The sequence below is a fragment of the Podarcis tiliguerta genome, assembly GCF_965153285.1.
Source record: "Podarcis tiliguerta genome assembly, chromosome: 2".
NCBI classification, from domain to species: Eukaryota; Metazoa; Chordata; class Lepidosauria; order Squamata; family Lacertidae; genus Podarcis; species Podarcis tiliguerta.
Window position 1 is genome coordinate 89,466,434 of NC_139535.1, and position 23,296 is coordinate 89,489,729.

A 23,296-nucleotide genomic window follows, 5' to 3' on the forward strand; every position below is an offset into this window, starting at 1 on the left:
ATTTGCCACCTTTAGTTCAAGGCAGAGGATCCTTGGCTAGATAAGGCGGCAACAGTAGATGAGTGGGGGGGCATGCACCAAACTCTCCTCTCCTTGCCATCGCTGCTTAATTCACATTAGACTGGGACTAACCTGCCACTGTTTTTAACCTAGGTCCTAAAACACACCTTTAGCAATAGACTACCATCACTGCACCAAGGCCTCATCTGCACTATGAATTAAAAGCAGTAGCATACCACTTTAAACAGACATTACAACTGGGACTTGGCAAATCTTGTGATTAGAATGAGACTAGACAGCATTACTTAGAGCTCTTATCCATCTTCACAGAGTTTTTGAAATCTTAGAATTAGAGAAAGGGACCCCAAGGTCACTCATAGGACACAGGAAGCTTCCTTATACAGAGTCAGTTCCTTATTGTCTACACCAGTGGTTCCCCCTGGGGGTCTGCGGCCCCGTCCCTTGCCTCCCCCAACTATTTTTTGTCATTTTTGCATGGTAATATCACAAATTTTATGGTCTGGGTTTTTTTAGTATACCTAAAATCCTTTGCTTATTAGGGGCTACCCCAAATTTTGTTCAAAAAATTGCTTTGCAGAGGCAACTACAATATAATTATTAAATTTTCAAAAGTAGGGGGTCCTCAGTCATTAGCTAATTGGGAACCACTGGTCTGCACTGCTTGGCAGCAACTGTCTAGGGTTTCAGACAAGAAGTGTCCTTCTCCCTACTTGGGGACTTAACGTGACTCCTTCTGCATGCCAAGCAGATGCTCTGCCCTTAGCTACTGCTTTCCCTGTTCAAAAATTCTGAACCTCATGCTAATAATCCTTGAAAATGAGTGAGTGACGCAACTTAACTGGGACTAGCATCCGTGAAAGTATGCAGGACTGTGAGTGAATTTAAATTTTTTGGGTAGGGTTATTAATAGTTAGGTTTTCAGTTCTGCGCAATAACCTGGTCTCCCAGATCCATTAAATGAAGACTGGCCAGCCGGCCAGCCTGCCCTGGGTAGCCTTTCATGCCTGTTGGAAGTGCTCTCAAGTTATACATTCTGTATGTAATTCGGGCAATTTGTAACCCTATTGTCTATGTCTGCTCCATGGTGTCTTGAATTGTAGTGAGCTCCCTTCCCAGGCAAGGTCCTGCGGGTGCACTCAAGAGCTGAGGATCAAAATATAACCTTACATTGAGCCAGCTCAAAGATATGCCTTGTAGTCCCTATCCTAGCCAACTATAAAGCTTCAAGTACCTGAAGTGCTGATTACTGAATCCAAGTTTACTCTGGTCCTTTTTCAGGCAACTGATAACAACGAGGCTCAGACAGCCATCTAGTCAGCCTACACTGCCAGTTGTGCAGTTCAGGCTTTCGTGTGCCTCCCCAACCCCAAATGATAGGTGCACAGGGACTGGTTTATAGCATTGTTTTGACTTCTGCTTGTAGCAAGCTTTGCAAACCATAAAGCCAACTATTAAAAGCATCATAGTCAAGGAAAAGGCAGCATGTTCCCTTCTGAGCAGTTCCTTTGATCAAGTGAGGACCATCAGAAACGACGCCTGTAGCAACCCTGCTTCTCATTTAGAGATAGTTTGTTTGCAACCCCCTGGGATTCTACTGTCATGGATAGATCTCATAAATTGGCCATTTTCCATAGGAAAATATGACATGCAGATCTTGGAGATAGTAGGGCTGAGCAACATCTGGCTTTCAACACTGCAATATATCACCAAATAAACATCGTGATATATTGATATATCACAATGTCTGAAATAAGGATGGTGCTGGTTATCAACTTCATGATTATCAGTATTACAGTGTTTAGCTGGTGATATATCACAATGTTTGATATAAGGATGAAGCAATGTAGAAGCACTGCCCGGCTTCACAGTCCCCCCCCCCAATGTGATTTTTGCACAGCACACGTGCCCACACACACATTATGATTTGCAATATATTGCCAGGCCAAAAAATATGAAACTGAAATCATGATATGGACTTGAAACTGGTTTTGGGCAATATATCAATATACTGTCCAGCCCTGGAAGGTACTAGTGGTGAAACAAATCTGCGTCCTCCATGGAGGATCCTGCAGCCCTCATTGCCAAGAACCATTTCCAGCAAACAGGAGAAGTAAAGAGTGATCTTTCACATGGCATTACAGAAGCAGCACAAACATGCACTAGCAGTGGGCAAGTCAGGTCTCGACCAGAGCCTGTCAATTATATATTCATAAGCAAAGCAACCCCACCAGCTTCCTATGAGCCTTACAATATTCACCTTGAGGCTACATGAGATGATAATCACTTCTGAAGATAATGAAATATATATCTTTTTTTAAAAAAGTTCAATTTCTTTTGAAAATGGGCTACTAGCCTAATATTTGGAAAATATCACAGCTCAGCAATGCCCCTGCCTAGCCTTCCCCGCCCTCAGCAAACTTGACAGCATGAAAGTTGAGCTGTTTTAACAGAAACCGGAGGAAATGCATTTAATTTAGCTCCAGTCTGTTTTAAGAAGAGAGAGAGAAGGTAGAGAGAAGAGACCTTTGATATTTTGCCTGTTCATTTCTACAAGGCTTGTTTTTTTGAGATTCATTCACTTTGTCTCATTACAGTCACAGTAGGATCAAAGGCCTCCTGAGGAGCCATCACCTAACTGCTAATTTTTCACTTAACACCACAAGATAGCTAGGGGTTGGTGTGACTAATGCACTGCCTTCATTTGACTTCACTCTCAGAGTTGCCTCCTTTCCAAACTGGAGTGCACAACGCCTGCTAAATACCTGGGACAAAGTGCCATGGAGGGTGCAATGAAGTTCATTAAGGCTGAAGAGCTGAACTGCTTTTCTTACTACTGGAGGGGAGTCATTTCAGGTTTGGTTTGGGGGGAGAACTCTCCCCTCCCTCTTTTTATGTTTTAATGAAGCATAATGACCATAACTCACAATACCCAGATGCCATAGCAAGCGGCATAATAATAATAATAATAAGAAGAAGAAGAAGAAGAAGAAGAATATTTTATTTATACCCCACCCTCCCTGGCCAAGGCCAGCCTCAGGGCGGCTAACACCAAATATAAATTACAAGAAAACGTAATAGAAAAAAACACACAATTAAAATAGAGCTTAAAATGCAGCCTAGTTTTAGTAGTAAGGGACGCAGGTGGCGCTGTGGGTTAAACCACAGAGCCTAGGACTTGCCGATCAGAAGGTCGGCGGTTCGAATCCCTGTGACGGGTGAGCTCCCGTTGCTCGGTCCCTGCTCCTGCCAACCTAGCAGTTCGAAAGCACATTACAGTGCAAGTAGATAAATAGGGACCGTTCCGGAGGGAAGGTAAACGGTGTTTCCGTGCGCTGCTCTGGTTCGCCAGAAGCGGCTTAGTCATGCTGGCCACATGACCCGGAAGCTGTATGCCGGCTCCCTTGGCCAATAAAGCGAGATGAGCGCCACAACCCCAGAATTGGCCATGACTGGACCCAATGGTCAGGGGTTCCTTTACCTTTACTTTAATTTTAGTAGTAGCCCATAAATCAAGACTGTAAAGGGAGGAAACATCAGATATTACCTGACCCAGCTATCCATGCTGGTCCTACATGGGCCAGCAAAAAAGCCAAGGGAAAATTTATATACCAAATCCCACATAAGGGGTCAGAGTGAGTCCAAGCTGAAGGCCATGTGGAACAGCTCCATCTTGCAGGCCCTGCGGAAAGATGTCAAATCCCGCAGGGCCCTGGTCTCTTGCGACAGAGTGTTCCATCAAGTCAGGGCCAGTACTGAAAAGGCCCTGGCCCTAGCTGAGACCAATCAAACCTCCTTGAGGCTCAGGACCTCCAAAGTGTTGTTATTATGTCGCACCCCATATGAGAAAAGAAAAAGTAGTGGCAACACACCCAATATAAAGCAAAACATCCTTATTTTCTAAGCTGGCATGGATAGTGGGTGAACACTGGGCATCTAAGTCTGAAACATAAGAAATAAAATCCTACCACATGATACAGAAGTATTCTGGGTCCTCCACATTTCTGGAGACCCGCAATTTAGGTGTGTCGCCCCCCCCCCCCCCCCCGTAGCCAAAGTAAGTAAGTTCTTATTCCACAAAGATTTTCAAAATGGCACCCTGCAGAGAAGAGTGGGCATGACAGATGACAGCAGAGGAGGAGGCCAACAGGGGTAGGAGGCAGATCTGCTGCCTCTGTCAGATACTTTTTAGAACGCAGCAGCAATTTGCTTCTGAGCCGCTAGGTGATACTTTATATTAGGGATGTCCAACAGGTCTTGAATCTCCCAAAATGGGAAATTTCCTCCCTAAAAAAGCTTAACAACTTTGACCTGAACCCCCCCTAAAAGGGGTAGATCACTGCCAGTTTTTAATTGTGTGAGTAGATCACAGTCTCTTGGAAGTTGGCCGTCCCTGCTTTAAATCATTCAAGTGAGGATTTTCTGTGTGCAAGAGGACGGACAGAACCTTTGCATCCATATCACACTACTTGTTTGCTTATTTAGTTATTTATTTCTACTACTACTATTATTCCTGGTCTTTTTGTATCAACTGTAACAAGTGCACAGCTGAAAACAATTTAGAGCTGCTTCTGGCATGATGCTTCCTAACTTGCACAATAGGGGAAGGAGCTATACTTCAGGAATATCCAGATGAGAATCTGACACTGACACCCACACCCACCCACCCATGGTGGCAAAACACCTAGAGCTTCCCTGCTGTTTCATGCACCAAAGCACCCCATATTTAAAAGTTAAAGATTTGAAAGTTGCCTGTAAATATGCAGTGCTACAAAACCTGAAGTGGCCATGAGCTCAGATCTGACCACCTCCTTTTTTCCCCAAGTTGCAAACTTCCTCAGCTAGGGGTGGGGAGGCTCACTAAGCACTTCTGACCATCCAGCCAATTCCTCTGCTGTGCTTGAGAGAGCCTGGGCAGTGCTTGTTATTATCCCAACCAATGCCAGAGTCCATGAATTACAGTAAAATGAAATTAGCCTGGACAATTAACTCACAGAAACAGACACTGAAATACTGTCAAGGGAATACCAGGCTTCCAGGGTTGATGGAATTATCCCCACCAAAATCAAGCACACTCTTACTAAGAAGAAGAATAGTAATAGCTACAGTGTACTGCAAATAGACTTCAACACATTCTTCTGCCTCACCTAGGGATGGTTAGGTTCCATGTCCGTCTAGGCTCCACTTCCACTGCAACATTAATTCCATCTGCGTCAGCATCTATTGCAGGCACCAAGATGTCCAAACCTGAAAAGAAAACACAAACACAAATAGCACCCAATTAAACCAGCCTCTGGAATAATTGCTCAAAATCTGTGCAGCTGCAGCCATAAAACACAGAAGCCAAACAATGGAATAAAGGGGGAATTTATTGGGGGCTAAAATTGGGAAGGCAGAAGAGGAGTTTACACTAGAGCAGTAAATCTGTGCTTGGTCTATGCCACTTCAGGCTACAAGCAGGGACCACCCTTAGTGAATGCTGCTCTGGACAAAAAATTCCTGCACATGGAAAAGTAGCATGTCAGGGAAACAAGCTAGACAAGAACTCTTCTCACTGGTATCAAGTTTTCTATATGGAGGATGTTGTTGTTAACAGAGCAGAATGAACCCCACCTAAAATGGTACAGCTCAGACCCAAGTGTACCACTTCAGAACTTGCTAGCCTAGAGACAAGAAAAGGTGAGAGGATAAAATGTAGTATTTCTGACACCCTAGACAGAATTTAATACAGCAAAATACTCTGGTGCATTAGCAGTGCCAACCAAGTCAGATTATAGCTCATTGCTTCCCTGGAATACAAATGGGACACAGTTTTAAAAACAAACATTTAGAGGGTTTTCTTAAGCTGCCCCCCTCCCCAAAAATTGCACTGGAAATGTTTGCAAGCATTTTATACCTTGCTCAAGAATATCCTTTGTTCAAACCATGAGCACCCGGGCTCCAAATAACTTTTAAGGTTCAAATAAAAGGATTGCCTTAGCCTGGGGCTTTTGTTTCTTTGGGTACCTAAGCCCTATGACCAGGTCAGAAACTGCTTTTGACACACCCACACCCACCCCCCACTGCAAAAGTAGTTTGCTGATTGGCATTGGGGTGTGTGCTTCTCATGAGAAACAGGTCTTCAGTGTCCTTCAGGTTTCTGGCTCTTTCGGTCCTAGCAGGGTAGGGCAAGTTGCCCAGGACTGCATGTACCCTTGAATTTGATTGCCAGATTCAAAAGCTACAAATACACAAAGCTACAAGTTACATGTTCACTAACATGGCTGTACATTCGTATTTTCCTTTTCTGTTAAGCAGTCCTCCAGCCACATCTCTTTGGTATGAATGTGTGTGTGTGTGATATCTATCTATCGATCGATCGATAGATAGATAGATAGATAGATATAGATAGATGATATAGATAGATAGATAGATGATAGATAGATGATAGATAGATAGATAGATGATAGATAGATGATAGATAGATATCTCTCTCACACACCCACACCCATTTCCCTAAATTAGTTTGCTTACCTTCTGAGTAGTCAAAGACAAGGTTTTGTTAAGGTGAGAGAATAAAATGTAATATTTCTGGTATTTCCTAGACAGAATTTAAAACAGCAAACCTGGACGTCACAGACTGCTTGGATACAGATGAATGGGGGGAGGAACCAGCTGGGGAACCCCCAGGGGAAGAAGGCTCAGAGCCAGGGGAGTGGTGGTGGGACAACGATGAGTGGTCAGAGGGAGAAAACGGAGGAGGTGTTTAAAGCTGAAGAGGTAACAGGGCTTAGTGAGCTGGAAGAGTCTGTGACAGAGAGAAGTCCAGAATCTGAGGCAGAAGCTGAAGCAGAAGAGGAGGGAGGCCAAGAGGCAGAGATGAGTCTGGCTGTTGAAGAGGCACAAGTGTCTCTCTCTCCCACTGCAACAAGCTCTCCTCCTCTCTGGACTAGAAGAGGCATAAAGAGGCAGAGGAGAAGTCAGCTTCGCACAGGCACAGTCTCAGATTGCTTGGGAAAAACCCTGGAGAGGATGGGACTTAGGCAGCTGTGGGGAGCCGGGGACCTTCAGTCTCACAACTGCTTCATGGGGGCAAGACCTGCCAGAGATGTGTTGCTATGCAAATTAGGCCTGGCACTCCTGTGCAGATCCTGTTTTTGGTAATAAATAGTTAACTCCAACTTGCTTGGTTGATTTCCTGCTGGCTTGTTCCTGTCACTGGAGATGCTAGGGATTGACCCTGGGATCTTCTGCCTGGAAAGCAGATAGTCTACCATGGTACCACTCTACCTTTTCTATAGCCTAGCTTGTGACATCTTCTTTAATCGGTACTAGCATCCATAGTTGAAGGAAGCCAAACCACTTTTATGTTTCCCCCACCTTAAAAGAAAACACACACACAATGCACAGGTGCACACCTGAGTCATGGAGCCCGGAGCATGCTGTAGTAAAACAGGACAGAAGATCTTTAAAATCCCAGAGCCAACACCACAAAGGGCTTAATGGTGCGACAGGGCAACGTCCAGTTTGCCACATGCCGCGCTCTCAGCAGCGTTGCCAATCGCTCCCGGGGAAGGAGGGGCATGTGGGGAGGTGAGATAACAGGATCAGGACTGCCCACGATGCCGTTGTCTTCTGAACAAGCAGCTTTGGCAGAGAGAGCAAGAGGGGCTGCTGGTCTGGACAGCCGGCTCAGAGGGTATTACAATAATCAATCCTCGTGGTCACAAGGGCAGGACTTGCTGTCACAGTGTCGTCATGGGATAAATGAGGGCACAGCTGGAGCAGATTGCACGGCCTGGCAAGGAAAGCTCGCGGCCACGTGTGACACGTTGTGGGCTCTGCCTGCAAAAGGGCACAGGGAAATGTGATGCTGAGAGGAACTGATTCTCCCACGAGTCAAAATACCAATAGGCAGTGCGGGGATAGTGTCAGCTAAAAAGGAAGGAAGGAAGGAAGGAAGGAAGGAAGGAAGGAAGGAAGGAAGGAAGGAAGGAAGGGAGGGAGGGAGGAAGGGTGCTGAGCAACTCTGGGCAGGAGCTGGAACTCTGGGCAGTGGAGGGGAATTTGGGACATTATCTTTACTACAGATTGCATGACGACATCCAGAATCTTGCATACACATGCATGCACGCATGCACCCACTTATCTAGCATAAGATGGATTTTATTTCTGGAAATGCAGGAACGTGTTACTACGGTGTGTAAAATACGTCAGCACTGCACTCTAATCCTGCCCAAACGGCTTTCTGTGCTTTGCCATGCCGCAATCATAAACATATTTCCTCAGGATAAGTCCTCCTGAAATGAACTACATTAAATTATTGTTGGTGGGGTTTTTTTGGGGGGGGGGGCAGGCGGGTTAGACTTGCTTGTTTGTTTATGCCAGGCATAAACACCCCTTGTTTTCCTGTCCCTCTTGCTTCCCACTTCCTTCCTCTGTCAAACACAACAGTGTGTCAGAGCTCGTGTAAGCATGGAGGAGCTCCAAACAGAACTGGCAGCCCAAAGATTTAAATGTGCAAGGATGTTTGCATGATAAATCAGAGGAGAAGGTTAAGGCTGCTTCGTTCTTCGCAGAGTACATCTATAACATTTTCTTCCTCTGCGGATGCTACAGGAGTGCTCCCTTGGTTAGGTGACAAGGGGGAAGTGAATAATAAAAGTGACAGAAATAGAAATGCAGAGGGAAGAGATCTCAGAGGCTAAAATTTATTATGTATTTATTTAAAGCATTTTTACCCTGTTCTTCAGATGAAAAGTCTCCCAGAGTGGTTGACATAAGATCAATAAAAACAAAACAGAAAAATAAATAAGGCAGCTGCTGCCCACAGATTTCCAACCTAAAAACACAGCAATGAAGGGAAAAGGGAAGAGGAGGGAAGAGGAAAACAAGCAAACTCAGAAACCTGTTCTTGAAACTTTCAATAATCAGCTGGAATGGAGAGTTCAGGGAGAGGAAAAACAAAAGGAGTCAGTCTTCAGCCCTGCTTCTCTTCCCTGCCTCTGCTCTGCAGCTTGTTGTAATGGGTGCTAATAGATGACAGTTGAAGGAGGCAGGAGTCAATGGAGCTGATCTGTCAGCAGAATGGATGGACACAAACCTACCCTCTTTTTGTAAACTGCTTTGAGGTTTTCCTTTACATGGTATATAAATGTTATGAAATAAGTAAAACAGCTCTGGAAGTATATTCAAGACAATGTCCTGAATCCTTACATTTCTTCCGTGCACAGAACAGAGTTTAAAATTACCCTCTCCTTTATGTGGCTGGAGGAAAGACGGCACTTTTGGCAGACGCCTTCTAAAGAGGCATTTCTGTGCCTGCCCATCACTCATAGGCTCCCGTCATCTTACCGACATGTGCACTCCTGCTACCTTGTTTCACTTTTGTCACTTTATGCCATTCTCGCAGTACTATAAATATTCAGATACTGTGGTAAATAAAGCAAGCATATGGGCTGAATTCATTCATCCAAATCAAGGAACCCGATATGCACCATTTAGGGTCTGAACAGGAGTTGTTGCATATTTTGTCTAAGGAAATCAAACCTGAATGACACCCCCTCACGTATGCACACCTCACAAGGCATTTAACAGATGTACTGGCCAGTGCACTGAATGCTAATTCAGTCATCTGTCTTGCCCTCCCCCTCTGTGTTATTATGCAATGGGCAAGCAGTGTGGATTTTTTTTTTTAAAAAAAGATCAACATGAATGTTAATTCAACTTAAAGTCTTGTTCCTCACTGTAGTTTTGTTTTAAGGACACAACTAATAGCTTTTAAAAGTTGAAAACCTGGAAGGGTAGTCTTGTGATGTCACCCAAAGGCCACAAATCAGTACCACTCACAGCCCCATCAACTGCAAATGGAAAGAGCGGGTTCTCTAAACTTATGAAAGCATGGCACTTCCGACCCAAATTTGGTGGCTGTGCTGCCACAGTGGAACTTGCAGACAGTAACAGCTGCTCAACAGTGGAGCAGACTCCCTTGGGAGGCGGGGCACGCTCCTTCCTTGGAGGTGTTTAGACAGAGGTTGGATGGCCAGCAGTCATGTATGATCCAGTTCAAATTCCTGCACTGAAGGGGGCTGGACTAGATGACCCTTGGGGTCCCTTCCAACTGGACAATTCTGATTTTGAAATCTTGTTGGCAACCTGATTTTGTGCATAGCAGGATGCAGATGATAAAACTGGAACAAAGTTTCCTAAGAAACAAAAAAAACCACATAAAATAAAAATAGTAGATTGTAGCAGCGCAGTCAGCTTTCTGAAATGCTAATAAACACTGAGCAGGGCAGATCAACAGGCTTGGCTGCAAATTAAACCATGTGGAAGTGTCATTTCATTGGGAAATAGCTTATTCCCTTGTGCCACTCAAAAGCTCTACCCAGGGATAATATTGAGAGCAAGGGTGCCTTGGGGGAATAAGAGTTGAGGATGACAGAGTGGGAGGCATTTGATCTCTTTGTAATGGGGGAAAGCAGCTTTCAGAGAGCTGCCTTCTGAAAGAAGTTGAAACGTGGGAACCACCTACTCTTAACAAGGCACTTCTGGGTCTGTGCATATCACATGTTTTGGTCCCTGGCTCCCATAATATTCAGTACAGTAATTATCTCGTGTGTTTATCCTGAAGGGGATCAAGGTATTTCCTCCGCCAGCCTAGAAGCATTTGATCCACTGAGAAGCCAGGCAGCATCAAGTGCTTCTGAGGCAGAATCCGCATCCCAGTCAGAGGCACAATCAGACTGTCCACCCATTGCCAGAATTACAGCGTGATTCTGTACATGCCTAGCACTCTGAAGGAAGAAGCCCCTTTGTAGTCCCACTTAAACACCCGGGTCAGTGGGAGTAGAGCACTTCAGCCTTGGTTGTTCAGATGATATACCTCACAGGCAAGAGGACCACTAGGCATAGGTGCCAACTCCCTGGGTGACTGACCACCCACCAAATTCCCCATGAAGAGGCTGGGCACCTACAAATTTTGGTGCCAGGGCCATGCATGCTGCATGCACCCATGGCCCTGGGCAACCACAGTTGTGGGGCCAAGCTGGCACTCCTGCAATGAGGGTAGGGGTACTTCCTTGTCCTTTCCTAAAGTTGGCTGCCTGTATCTTGTCATAACAGTCTATGACTCGGAGACACAGTAGGGAGGCTTCTGTCCGTGTCACAGTTATTTGTCAGCAATAGCCCACCCGCAATCTGAAAAGTGAAGGAGGCTTAGGATGGTAACCGTTTCTTAATAAAAGAAATAATCTGAATGTATTCAAAAACAGCAACAACAAACCCTTCATAGTATTACTGCTACAACACTCCTTTTCTTTCTCATAATCTTTATGCATCTTCTACTATAGTAACATGCTAGGGAACTGAAAATAAAATCTAATCTGCTGTTGAAAACACTTATAAATGTCCACTATATTTTTGGTTTGTGCTCTAATCCATCATTCTGTCACAGACAAAGAAAATCATTACCCAAAAAGGGTGGGGGAAGCACACAAACTCATGGCCCTTGTATTTTTATTTTTTATTTAAAAAAAAAACCCAAATTCCAAATATAAAGCAAACAAAGGCCCAAATCCTGCCATGCAGCTCAGGAAGGACTGCAAAGTCTGGAATACAAAATCCAGCTTGCTGTAAGCTACGGTCCAAAAAGGGAGAAACAAGTCCTGCTTGCACCTCTATTGATGCTACTAACTCACCAAGATCCCTTCCCAGAATGCAAAAGGAGCTCAAGCAATGGAACAAACAGCTTTGGACAAGCTTTGGTCTCTCAGTGACCTGGTTTGCATGTAACACTATGGCATGGTGTGAACGAACAAGTGCACAGTGCTCAGCAAAAAACATCATGGCTGCTTTGCTCTTCCTCTCCCCTGCTGCCACCACATTGTTTTGGTGAAGTGTTAACATCCGAACTCAGGCTCATGGTTTGTCTCACTCCAAACAAACCGTGAGCCATAACCAAGAACTGTTCTTGGCTCACCACTCATGGTTTGTCGCCCAGTAGCCTGGCAGCAGCCACAGGGGGAGAAGAGAAAAGCAGCTTTCTCACTGTGGACTGGCAGGTGTGCTCATTCCTGCTAAACCATCGTTTGGTTACATGCTGGTGAGGGCACTCTGAAAGGAGCCTATGGGAAGCTTGTCCATGCACAAGCTTCCTCTGTGGTTGGTTTCACAATGTGGGTGGTGGAGGTGGAATAGATTCCCGTAGAAAGAGGCACTGCAAGGCTGTTTGATTATGCCTTCTGCATTGATCCTGCTTGCTAGGTCCAAAGACGATAGCAGCAATTAGTCACAGCACCTGTCTGGTTGTTGTGTTGTTGTTTAGTCGTTTAGTCATGTCTGACTCTCCGTGACCGCATGGACCAGAGCACGCCAGGCACTCCTGTCTTCCACTGCCTCCCGCAGCTTGGTCAAACTCATGTTGGTAGCTTCGAGAACACTGTCTAACCATCTCGTCCTCTGTCGTTCCCTTCTCCTTGTGCCCTCAATCTTTCCCAACATCAGGATCTTTTCCAGGCAGCCTTCTCTTCTCATGAGGCGGCCAAAGTATTGGAGTCTCAGCTTCAGGATCTGTCCTTCCAGTGAGCGCTCAGGGCTGATTCAAAAGCATAAATTCTTCGGCAATCAGCCTTCTTTATGGTCCAGCTCTCACTTCCATACATCACTACTGGGAAAACCATAGCTTTAACTATACGGACCTTTGTCGGCAAGGTGATGTCTCTGCTTAGGATGCTGTCTAGGTTTGTCATTGCTTTTCTCCCAAGAAGCAGGCGTCTTTTAATTTCATGACTGCTGTCACCATCTGCAGTGATCATGTAGCCCAAGAAAGTAAAATCTCTCACTGCCTCCTGGTATATTGGCTAAATCAGGGCTTCATGCATGCACTCCACATCTTTTATCTACCATAAGAGATGTTCTGGGTTTGATGAAGCCAGCAGAGACGAGGAAAAGCAGTGGAGGAAGGAGGCCAGCAGCAGTTCCAAACAGGGTGACCAACTGTCAAGGACAACAGGGTTCCACTGCCTTTATGAGCTGTGCAGAAGCAGAAATTTTAGCAGGTGCAGCCTCTCTCATTTTTGCACAATAAGCCACACATGCTGAAATTCTGGTCCTACAACAGCTATTCAGGTTAGAGGAGCCCTAGCTTCTTCTTCTTTTTGCACTTGGCAACCTTCAGCCTGCTTCAGATATTGAGATTAATCCCCACTATATTCCAATCTAGGGATCGAGCAGAGTTGCCAAATCAAAACCTACTGTTTGTGAATGCTTTCTTGACACTGCATTTTCACATAAGGGTCTGTTTCCTTAATGTTGCCAGATCAACACCCACCCACCCCTGGGAGGCTCCACTGCTTTAAAAAAGTGGCAGCAGACTTGTGTTTCCCCTTCTCTGCCTCTCTTAAAAGGAGCCCTCTTGAGATCTGTTCTTGGCAATCTTATTCTTCCAAGGAGCCCAGCCCTGGATAAGCTTGGGCAGCCTGCTGTCACTCCTTGCACTGGCTGCTCAGAGCAGGAGTTCATCTCTCCCAACGCAATGCACTCTCCTCTGCCATCTCCTCTTCTCCCCATCCCCCCTCCCAAAGCCAAATATCTCAAAAGGCACTTCCGCCATCATGGTGACATTTGGCTTCGCAGCCTGATGGCTTAATTGTTCTTTATTCATCAGTGCAATTTTGTTTTAATTGCTCGTATGCCACCTTCCAGAGCATCGCAGAGAGGGTGAGGCAGATGGGGGCTTTATAAATAAAGCAGGCAAATAATATGCAATGCCATCTTCCAGTTTTTGAAAAGCCAGGGAGGGCTGGATGTTTTCTAGGCCAGAGAAGATGACTGACTCAGGAACTTAGGAGGTGGCCCTGATGGCGGAGATGAAGGACAGCATCATCAACTCAATACCGGTGTCCTTGATCTAGTATTAGCACTTGAAAGTACGTTGCAGGCATGAGATTCCCTTGCTCTGATGTTGCAAAGCACTTAAACTCATGCTCAAATCCTCTAGATGAAAAAGAGTTCCAATCATGTGCTTAAAGTTAAGTACTTGCTTGGCTGAAGTGCTTCTTAATGCATCTTCTATCGCAGATTCTGTCCTGGCCTGGCAGGGGGCAGATTGGCTGAGCTGATAACTCAGTATCTCTACCTAGTTACCAGCATGGCAAAGCTGGATAGATATCTACACCAAGGACCTCAAAGAGCAGGGTGGGATGATATTCAGCCCCAAAGACACAGTGTGCGAGCATTCAGAGAAGCAAGTATGTTCAATAATCAAAGCAAATATGCTGTAAGACAGCAATGGGGTGGGGGGAGAGTCTGCCATATCATCGAGAGTCTGCAGATGATAACTGACATCCACTCACTGAAATTGACATGACGACTGAGTACAGATGGCACAAAATTGGTCGTACATTAGGCCAATTGGTAGCCAGTGTCAAATGTGTGATAATATCATAAATATCATAAACTCGGGAGAATATAATCAGCAGAGAGGTGATCAATAGAACTGTTTCTGAATCACCCCTGCATTTTCTTTTACCTCAAAAGACATGGGGAGGGGGGGGAGAAGAGAAAGAGCAGGAAGATCTACAAACCACACATGCTGCTTGCTGCCCTTCACAATCAAAGCCAGAAACTGACCTGTCAGGATAGTGAAATTAAAGGGAAACAATGCATTTCATAGAATCATAGACCTGGAAGGGACCTCAAGAGTCATCTAGTTCAACCCCCTGCAATGCAGGAGTTCTCTAATTGCTCTTCTCAGCTCAAAGCAAAGACCCTGGATAGCTCAGTTGGATAGTGTGAGGTACCAATAATGCCAAGGTTGCAGGTTTGATCCCTTTATGGTACAGCTGCATATTCCTGCACTGCAGGGGGTTGGACTAGCTGATCCTCAGGGTCCCTTCCAACTCTACAATTCCATGATTCTATGAATCAACAGGACTTCTTGTTGTTGCATCTGTAGGCTACTTCCAAATGAGTCTCGAAAGTATGTTTTATGTCTCCCGGGCTTAGATGCTGTGAGGATCAGTTTTGCCACCAGCTCAGTGCAAGTGACCACCTGCAGCATACGGGCGCTGTTCAGCTCAGAAACGGCAGCAGTGCAAAACAGAACAGCATTTAATTCCTGGGCATCAGCCCAGAGTCAGGGGCTGAGAGCCTGAACACTAGAGATAGCAATGCACTGCTGCCCCTAGCTGCAACCCAATGGCTGCGCATTCTGGCAGGGAGTGGGGAAATGGTCCTTTGCATCACACAGCCTCCTCTCAAATGGAGCAGGGGGAGGGGTGCATATTGCTCATTATGTTTTTGGGGGCTCCCCCACCTTTTGCATTTAGGAAGACAACAGGCCCGCTGTGGCAGCAAGGGTGTGAAGACCCCAAAACGGGGGGCTGGGCTCCTTTGCTTGTTTATATGTTGCTGGAGGCTGCTGTAGAAACTTATTTTCCATTCCTCCTGTCTTTGCCGGTGTGTGATAATGGTAATATTTATTTGGGCATATCTGTCAGGCAGTTATGTGAGCCAAGGGCCACTTTCCCAGAGCTGGGGTGAGATCTACAGCCAACAGACCAGGATGTAGGGAAACAGAGCAAGATGAGTGGAAGGTTTGACCCAGAGCTGGATGCACCATACATTTAAAAGCACAGGACTTTCCCCATAGAATCCTGGGAACTGTAGTCTACCTCCACAGAGCTACAATTCCCAGCACCCCTAACAAACTATGCACCCTAACAGCAATCTGCACACTGCTTCTTAGAATATTTTAAAGAACACTTGCAATCAAAACCTTATAGAGGTATATATTGCTTCCTTTTTAAAGTGCCACAAGTCTACCATCATGCTACCCCTGCTGGAATATATCATCTTCTGCCAAAGCAGTTTAACTCCCAGGGAAGCCGCAATTCACATCCAGGCATTTTAAGTGGACAACTCTGGAGAGAGATATTGAACGTACAGTACAAGATTTCTAATTTTCAGAAAGCTGATAACCAGCTGGTAACCAGACTGGTTATTTCCTATTCTTCATCAACAAGGGATCTGCTAAAGCAAACCCCTCTTGCAGCTGCAGTATCAAAAATACTCATTTCCTTCCACTTTCATAATATATTCTAGCATGCACAATTTGGCTTTCCTCGTTGCAAGATTATGTTGCGGAATTTGCAGAGCAGAATTTGCCACCAGTTTGCGCATGCACCTGTAGTGGAAGCTCTCCAACGGGTGAGACACACGGAGAGAAGAAGAAGAAGAAGAGTTTGGATTTGATATCCCGCCTTTCACTCCCTTTAAGGAGTCTCAAAGCGACTAACATTCTCCTTTCCCTTCCTCCCCCACAACAAACACTCTGTGAGGTGAGTGGGGCTGAGAGACTTCAAAGTGTGACTGGCCCAAGGTCACCCAGCAGCTGCATGTGGAGGAGCGGAGACGCGAACCCGGTTCCCCAGATTACGAGACTACCGCTCTGAACCACCAAACCACACTGGCTTTCTAAGCTCATTTGCTACAAGGCTTCTCTGCTACCACCCTCTGGCACCAGCAAGTTTTAGATGCAATAGTCTGCCGTGGCTGGTCTGAACCTGCCATGTCAAACCAGACTTTCAGGAGAATCTCTCTAAGGAGCCCCGAAGCACAGCTGCCATTGTCATTATAACCCCGGCAGAAAAGCAAATGGAAGTCAATCTTCACTTGTAAGTGTTTGAGTGAAATAGATGAGAGTTTGGGGGATGGCGAGAGGGGGGTGGAGATGGTACTCTCCAGCTCTGCCAATAAACATGCAAGTTGTTGCAGCACTTTCCTCTCTCCCCCCTCACTCCTGCAGTTGGGGAAGGTGGTGGAAGAACATCTCATAACCTCAATTATTATAAACTGGCCTGTCACAAGGAATGGGGGGAGAAAGGCGTATTTGAAAAATGAAATTGGGCCAGAGACATTCATCACAATCAAATTAAAGAAATGTGGCGCTGGAAACAAAATGCTTGTCATAAGGCAGGCACCGGTTTTGCTCACTTCGGAAAGTGAGCTTGGGAATGTAAAACCAAGCAAACTGCAGTAGAAAATGCCTTGATTAAAGAAAGCTCACCTGCCCATAACCACCTCCCCAGCTGTAACCTTTTCTGGTTTCCATAATGGGCTTCCTGCACATATAATCATGCAGTTAATTTGGTCTGTCGAAATGCCACCAAGCATTCGCTACCAACAAGCAATCATCATAAATCTATCAGCCCATGGTGGGGTGGGGGGAAACACCATCGCAACATCAGGGTCCCTTATGTGGGTGGACTCACCCCACCACTGCAGCAGTTTCCCCACAAGTAGGGCTTAAATCACCTTTGTACTTTCACACACTACTGATAAGAGAGTGTTGTCCCATCGCCACTTTGCAACCCTGAAATTTCACCACTTGAAAACTCAGATGTGCTGCAGGAATATAGTGGTACCTCGGGTTAAGAACTTAATTTGTTCCGGAGGTCTGTTCTTAACCTGAAACTGTTCTTAAACTGAAGCACCGCTTTAGCTAATGGGGCCTCCCGCTGCTGCTGCGCCGCACCACCGGAGCATGATTTCTGTTCTCATCCTGAAGCAAAGTTTTTAACCCGAGGTACTATTTCTGGGTTAGTGGATTCTGTAACCTGAAGCGTCTGTAACCTGAAGCATATGTAACCCAAGGTACCACTGTATCTTATATAAATTGATGAATCAGTAACTAAGGTGAAAACCAAAATCTTGACCTTCTGGTCCAATTTAAGTGTGCTGCCCCCTCACCACACTGGCTACCTCTGTGTGCATCAACATGCAGCCTGTCATTTAACTGTTGTAGTAGTAATTCAGTTCTAGAAGATGCCAACTGCTTTCCCTTTCCCCAGATTTATGGGCATTATGGGGCATACCACACCTATTAAACATGCAGGCAGCTTTGTAGAAGTGAGTCATAGGGACCGATAGCCTGGTGTTCAAAGGGCTCTGCTATTTCTGAGAGCAGCGTTGTTTGATGAGGAAGGTGTTGGGATGTTGCTTTTTGAAATAAAGAATGGGTGCACCTGACCTGCACTTGCAGAAGCGACTGCAGAAGTAAAGAGGCAGCAAAAACATAAGGCAGCTTTTGAGGACTCTTGCCATTTGCACAAGAACAGAAAGACCCACTCGACTAGAAGCACTAACAATGTCATTAGCACAGTGCAGCAACTTTGCATCACTCACATTTACCAGATGTCATCATGTACAGAAAGTGCTTCAGGATATGCCTTCCCATTTCGTTTCCCCATATCTCCTGGGTAATGCATCATTCTCCTCCCTCTCACTGCACCAGCGGAAGGCAGTTTGCGTTCTTATCCCTTCACTCTCCTGAGCACTCAAACCTACATCCTATCTAAGGCATCTGGGTCCCTCTTGGATGCCAGCTCTCCCTCCCTCCCTTTCCACCCCTTTGGAGCCCTCCTGCTTCAACATGCTTTTTGCTACCCCCCCTCCCACCCCTTTGTCTTCTTTCCAGCTCCTGCTAAAACCATCTCTTCCTCTCCTGGCTCCTACCCTGCCTTTGCAGATGAAGATGAGCTGGGTAAATATTAGGATGGGAGGAGCTGCCAGTTTCAGTTTTCTCAGTTTCTCATTTTTCCAATGGTAAATTCAGTTCTCCACATTCCTCCAGCAATTTGAAATTGTGTGGGTTTTAAAAAAATAATCCTCCTTTCAGAGTGAATTTCTCCTAAGGAAGAAATGTTTGTATGCAGCTTTGACTAACGTACACATTTTATCAAGCAACACAAACCAATCAATGCATTTTTATATGTTATTTTCACTCATATGTTTGTTTTTATGCACCCTTTCCCCTAAGATATGCATTTTTGTGAACACTGGCTGGAGAACTGCATCACAGAATTTGGGAAAGTGTAAATTTTGAAGGATGCCTGAGCTTTGGTTCTTGTGTTGTTTCAGAAAGTGCAAATTTGATAGATGTGGCTTTAAATGTGAATTTAATTGAACTTATCCCCCATCCTTAGTTAGTATGGCATAACAGAAGAACACTCATCTATGGACACAAAGGGGGGGGGGGAGGAGAAAGAGACTGACTGGATGGCTTACCATGTTTGCATATAAAATATCTTGCATGGGGCAGATATGATGGATTATTTCACCTGGTATATTTTCCCCTACCTGCATTTTAAGACTTGAGTAAGAAAGGGGACAAAATCTAGGGGTGTGTGAACACCCCCTGCCCCCAACGTTAAGCTCAAAACTATCACTTTTCCCAGTGAATGTTCATTTTAAACACTTGCAAAAGCTCTTCAGCTTTTAAAGGTAATCAAACAACTCTGCCCCACAAAAAGTACAATGGGGTGGATATTCCAGTCTGCAAGTATAAGGATCCCCCATGTGAGTTGACTCCTCCTTTCGCCCCCCCCCCCAGCAGTTCCCCCAGCAGCAGCAGCACTTAAATCATCCCTTATGTACACTGATGGAGATGTCCTCTCCACTGATTTGCAGCACAGGGTAACTGAAAGGCTGTGGAACGTGAACAGAATTGAGGCATGGCTCTGCTCAAGATGGGCAACGTGCCCACTTCAAATTCTGCTTGCAACAACTGAAGCAGGCGAGAGGACAGTCACAGAGTTATAGACCCTGCTTTGAATTCTTGCCCCATCCCTAGAATCAAGACACACACACATCGTCACAATATCCGAGGGTGAGTTTGATCAAGTCAGAGCTAAGCTAATGAGACCAGTTTGGGGATTAGGTTAGGGATTAGTCTATATGAGCTTTGTGACCTCTTTGTTCCTATTAAGAGAGCCAGATGAGTCTGTTCGTGGTGTTTCCTTGCAGGAAAGCTCCCTGTGCCACACAAATCTTCTGTCCTAGAACTAAAAACACCAGCACTGAAAGCGACTGAAGAGTTAAATTAAAAAACGAGAGTATTGCAGAATGAGATATGCAGAAATGACAGCCTCCCTCCTATGGCTGATAGTCCCAAGAGTCAAGAGGGCAAACCCAGACAATTTAACTTCAAAAGGTCTTCTGATATCTCCTCTGCTTGAATTTCTAAGCTAATCAGCCAGACGGCAGAATACGGAGGCAGAGGCAAAGTCGGCACCTCTTTCCCCTGCTGCAAATATATTCGCACACAACCCAGTGCCTTGCTCAGCCCAACCGTAGCACCATTCTGTTCTGGATGAGCACCCCACCTGCACCCTGCAGCGCTTGCAATCAGCCAACCTGGAGAAATGCTTGCTTAATACCAGTCCATTGCATCATTGCATCAGTCCTGCTAAGAGCTTCTGATTGGCCAGGCCCATAACACTGACAGATTGGGGGCATGTGACCTTAGCATTGATAAGGAGCAAGCAATTTTCTGTCCCAGCTAAGAAAATAATGAAGAGGGAGGGAAGGAGGGAAGTGCACATGGATCTGGTGCGGAATTTTCTCCAGAGATAGCTCTCTCTTTCATGCTTAAGAAAAAAGACTCCCTAATCTGGAAATGTTAACCTAGGTAAGGCTGCGGTGTACTATTGAAGCAGCTCCCTTGATACCTCATTCTGGCTCCTCTGAGACCTCTTTCAAATTATGCTCAAATGACATCAGCTCTTTTTTAGAGAAAGAGAAAGGGATCATCCATATGTTTCTGGGAGAAACGCTATGCAGGATGCCATAGAGCTGCCAACAGGGATCCCTGGAACTTCAGAAGTCCCAGGGAGTTTAGGACAATGGGAACACGCTGAAAAGCCTTTTGTGACTTTAGAATCACAGAAGTCCAAAGCAGGACTCTGTTCTAGATTTGATTTTTCCTCTTCTAGTTTCCTGTTTCTAAGAAGAAACAAGGGGCTCAAATTGTCTTGTGCAAATTCCAACTATCACCCCCAAACCACTGCGGAAGCAGCTCAGAGCCCAAGAGGTTTTCCCGTTTTAAGGCACACTCGCTGGGTGACACATTCTAGCAGCCACTCTTAAACAGGGGAGCATCGGACACCATGACATATGCTATCCTTTTACTGACAATCACTTGCTGCCCTTCCACAGAGCTTCTTAAAAAATAAACGCTCACATGCCATGCTCTGAAAACATTAATTAAGCCTCTCAGCACCCCTGCATGGAAGGTATTATTATCAGACACCTCACAGATGGCATGAAGAGGGTAAGTGAGTTTCCCAAAGTCAAACAGCAAGGCAGATGTATCAAGGAAGAACAAAAACAGGAGCCACTGTGAAATGTGATAAATATTGCAACCCTAACCAGCTCTCTTCTAAAAGGAGCAGCATCAGAAATGCAGCAGCCGTGCCTGTCATGGAAGAACTCCTGCTACCCTCTGTCATACTGAATCAAGAACTGCTGGAAAAGTTCCTTTTAAAAAAAAAACTCCACACACAACAACTTTACTTACACTTTGACATCCAGCACTACTGGGAAAAGACAGACTTGAAAAGGAAGCTTGGAACTCTGTTAATTAGGAAACTGAGCGCACACATTTATAAAAGGATCTTCGAAGACGGGCTTTTATCTGATGCCTGAGATACAGCCTGCTTTGGTCTGTGCTTGGGATTATTGTCCTCCTCTGAGGCTAGGGGAGAGACAGCTGTAGTTACTGACTAAGGACAATCCACACATTCACAAATGTAGGGGTTTGAGAAGCATTTAGCTACCTAACATAAATCCTATTTGGGATGCAAAACCAGGTTTGACTCTCAAACGAATCTTGCTTCAAAACTCCTCAATCACTTAAGGCAGCAATGGGGAAGCAGTGGTACTCCAGATGTTGTGGTCTTCCAGCATCTTTTGGCTATTGGTCACAGTCAATCCAGCAACATCTGGATGCCCACTGGTTCCCCATCCCTGCCTTAAGGAGAAAGGGGATTATCCTGTTCCACACACACCCCTCTCCAAAGCAGTGAGGGAATTCAAGGCAATCTTTTTTAAAAAGAGGTTTATTTTGTTGGTGGGGAGGAGGGAGAAAGAACTCAGAGACATGCTATATTTATTACAACCTGCTTAACAATGGCTCAGCTGAGTCAGGCATTAAAGGCTAGAAGCAAAGAACCCACAGGTGGCTGATGCGTAGGGTACTTTCAAAGGAAAACACACACTTCATAGGACACCAGGTGCCGTAACACAGTGCTTCCATTTATGCAGCGCAGAAAACATGCAGCTTTTAAGGGAGCAGAGTCCACCCTATCTTTCTGCCAAATTATCAAAAGGAAATAAGGCAAAGAGAATAGTGTGTTATAATGGTGTCAATTAAAAATAAATGAAACAAATAAAAGAGAAAATGCTTCTGGCTATGCTGACAGTGCATCAAAAAAGCAAAGAACAGGTGGTTTGGGAAACGAGTAAAGTGGTAATGCGGGGCTTTTTTTATACAGTAAGGTGTGTACCAAAGAAAGATAAAGAGAGCCGAAAAAACAAGAAATCTTACAAGAAATCAAAAGAAAAGAAAAAGAATTAATAAATTCCCCACGAAAAGAGATAGCGAAATAGGACATTAAGTTATTGCAAACGCCAATATTCAATAATAATAAATCAGGAAACACAATGGGAAATTAAATATTTGGAACAGAAGCAATTTGAACAGGCTAATAAGCCAGGGAAACTAATAGCTTGGCAAATAAAGAAAAAACAAGAAAAAAACTGAATTAATAAAATAAATATTAAAACACTTGGTTTCTTGAGCACAAGAATGTGGCTACTAACATTCAAACCACATTTTATTTTAGGTGGGGAAAGATGGGTCTACCTGAAGAACCATCTTGCCCTGGGGAGAAGGGAGAAGAAGCAAGGAGAGCTTTTCCTAAGAAAACATGTTGTCTTTTCTCTTCTTTTCTAATGGTGCTTATTGTTGTAATAACCTAATGCAAGCAGTTTTGTGAGGTCCTCCTGAAAAGTGGTATAAAGTGGTATAAAAATACTCTTAATAAACAAATAAATCTGGATTTGTTTCACCAAACACATATTCCTAGAGCTGTCGCTAGAGATCCGTAAGTGTTCTTCCTCTTAGCAAACTGGCCAGAAAGTAAATATTTGAAATATCCTCAACTGGTCTCCACCCTGCAGGTTGATGGAAGAACCAGGCCGGCTAGGACTATGAAGAGCAGGTTGTTGCTCAAAAGAAGAGTCTGACAGGATTAGACCAAAGAGCTATCTAGACTAGAATCCTGTTTTTACAGTGGTTATCCAAATGCCTTTGGAAAGCCCACAAGCAGGATGTGAGAGCAACAGCCCTCTCCCATGTAGTATTCAGAAGTATGGAGCTAGCATATAGCAGTGGTGGCGAACCTTTTGGAGACCGAGGGCCCAAACTGCAACCCCAAACCTACTAATTTATCACAAA

General features: G+C 45.0%; 1 long non-coding RNA gene across 1 annotated transcript in view; it reads right to left on the minus strand.

Annotated features, from left to right (window-relative positions):
* Positions 1 to 23,296, minus strand: part of LOC310672645 — a 28,524-nt gene that overhangs the window by 420 nt on the left and 4,808 nt on the right. The window contains exon 2 of the long non-coding RNA XR_014508704.1: positions 5,166 to 5,265. This is a non-coding gene — a long non-coding RNA (uncharacterized lncRNA). The remainder of the gene's footprint in view (positions 1 to 5,165; positions 5,266 to 23,296) is intronic.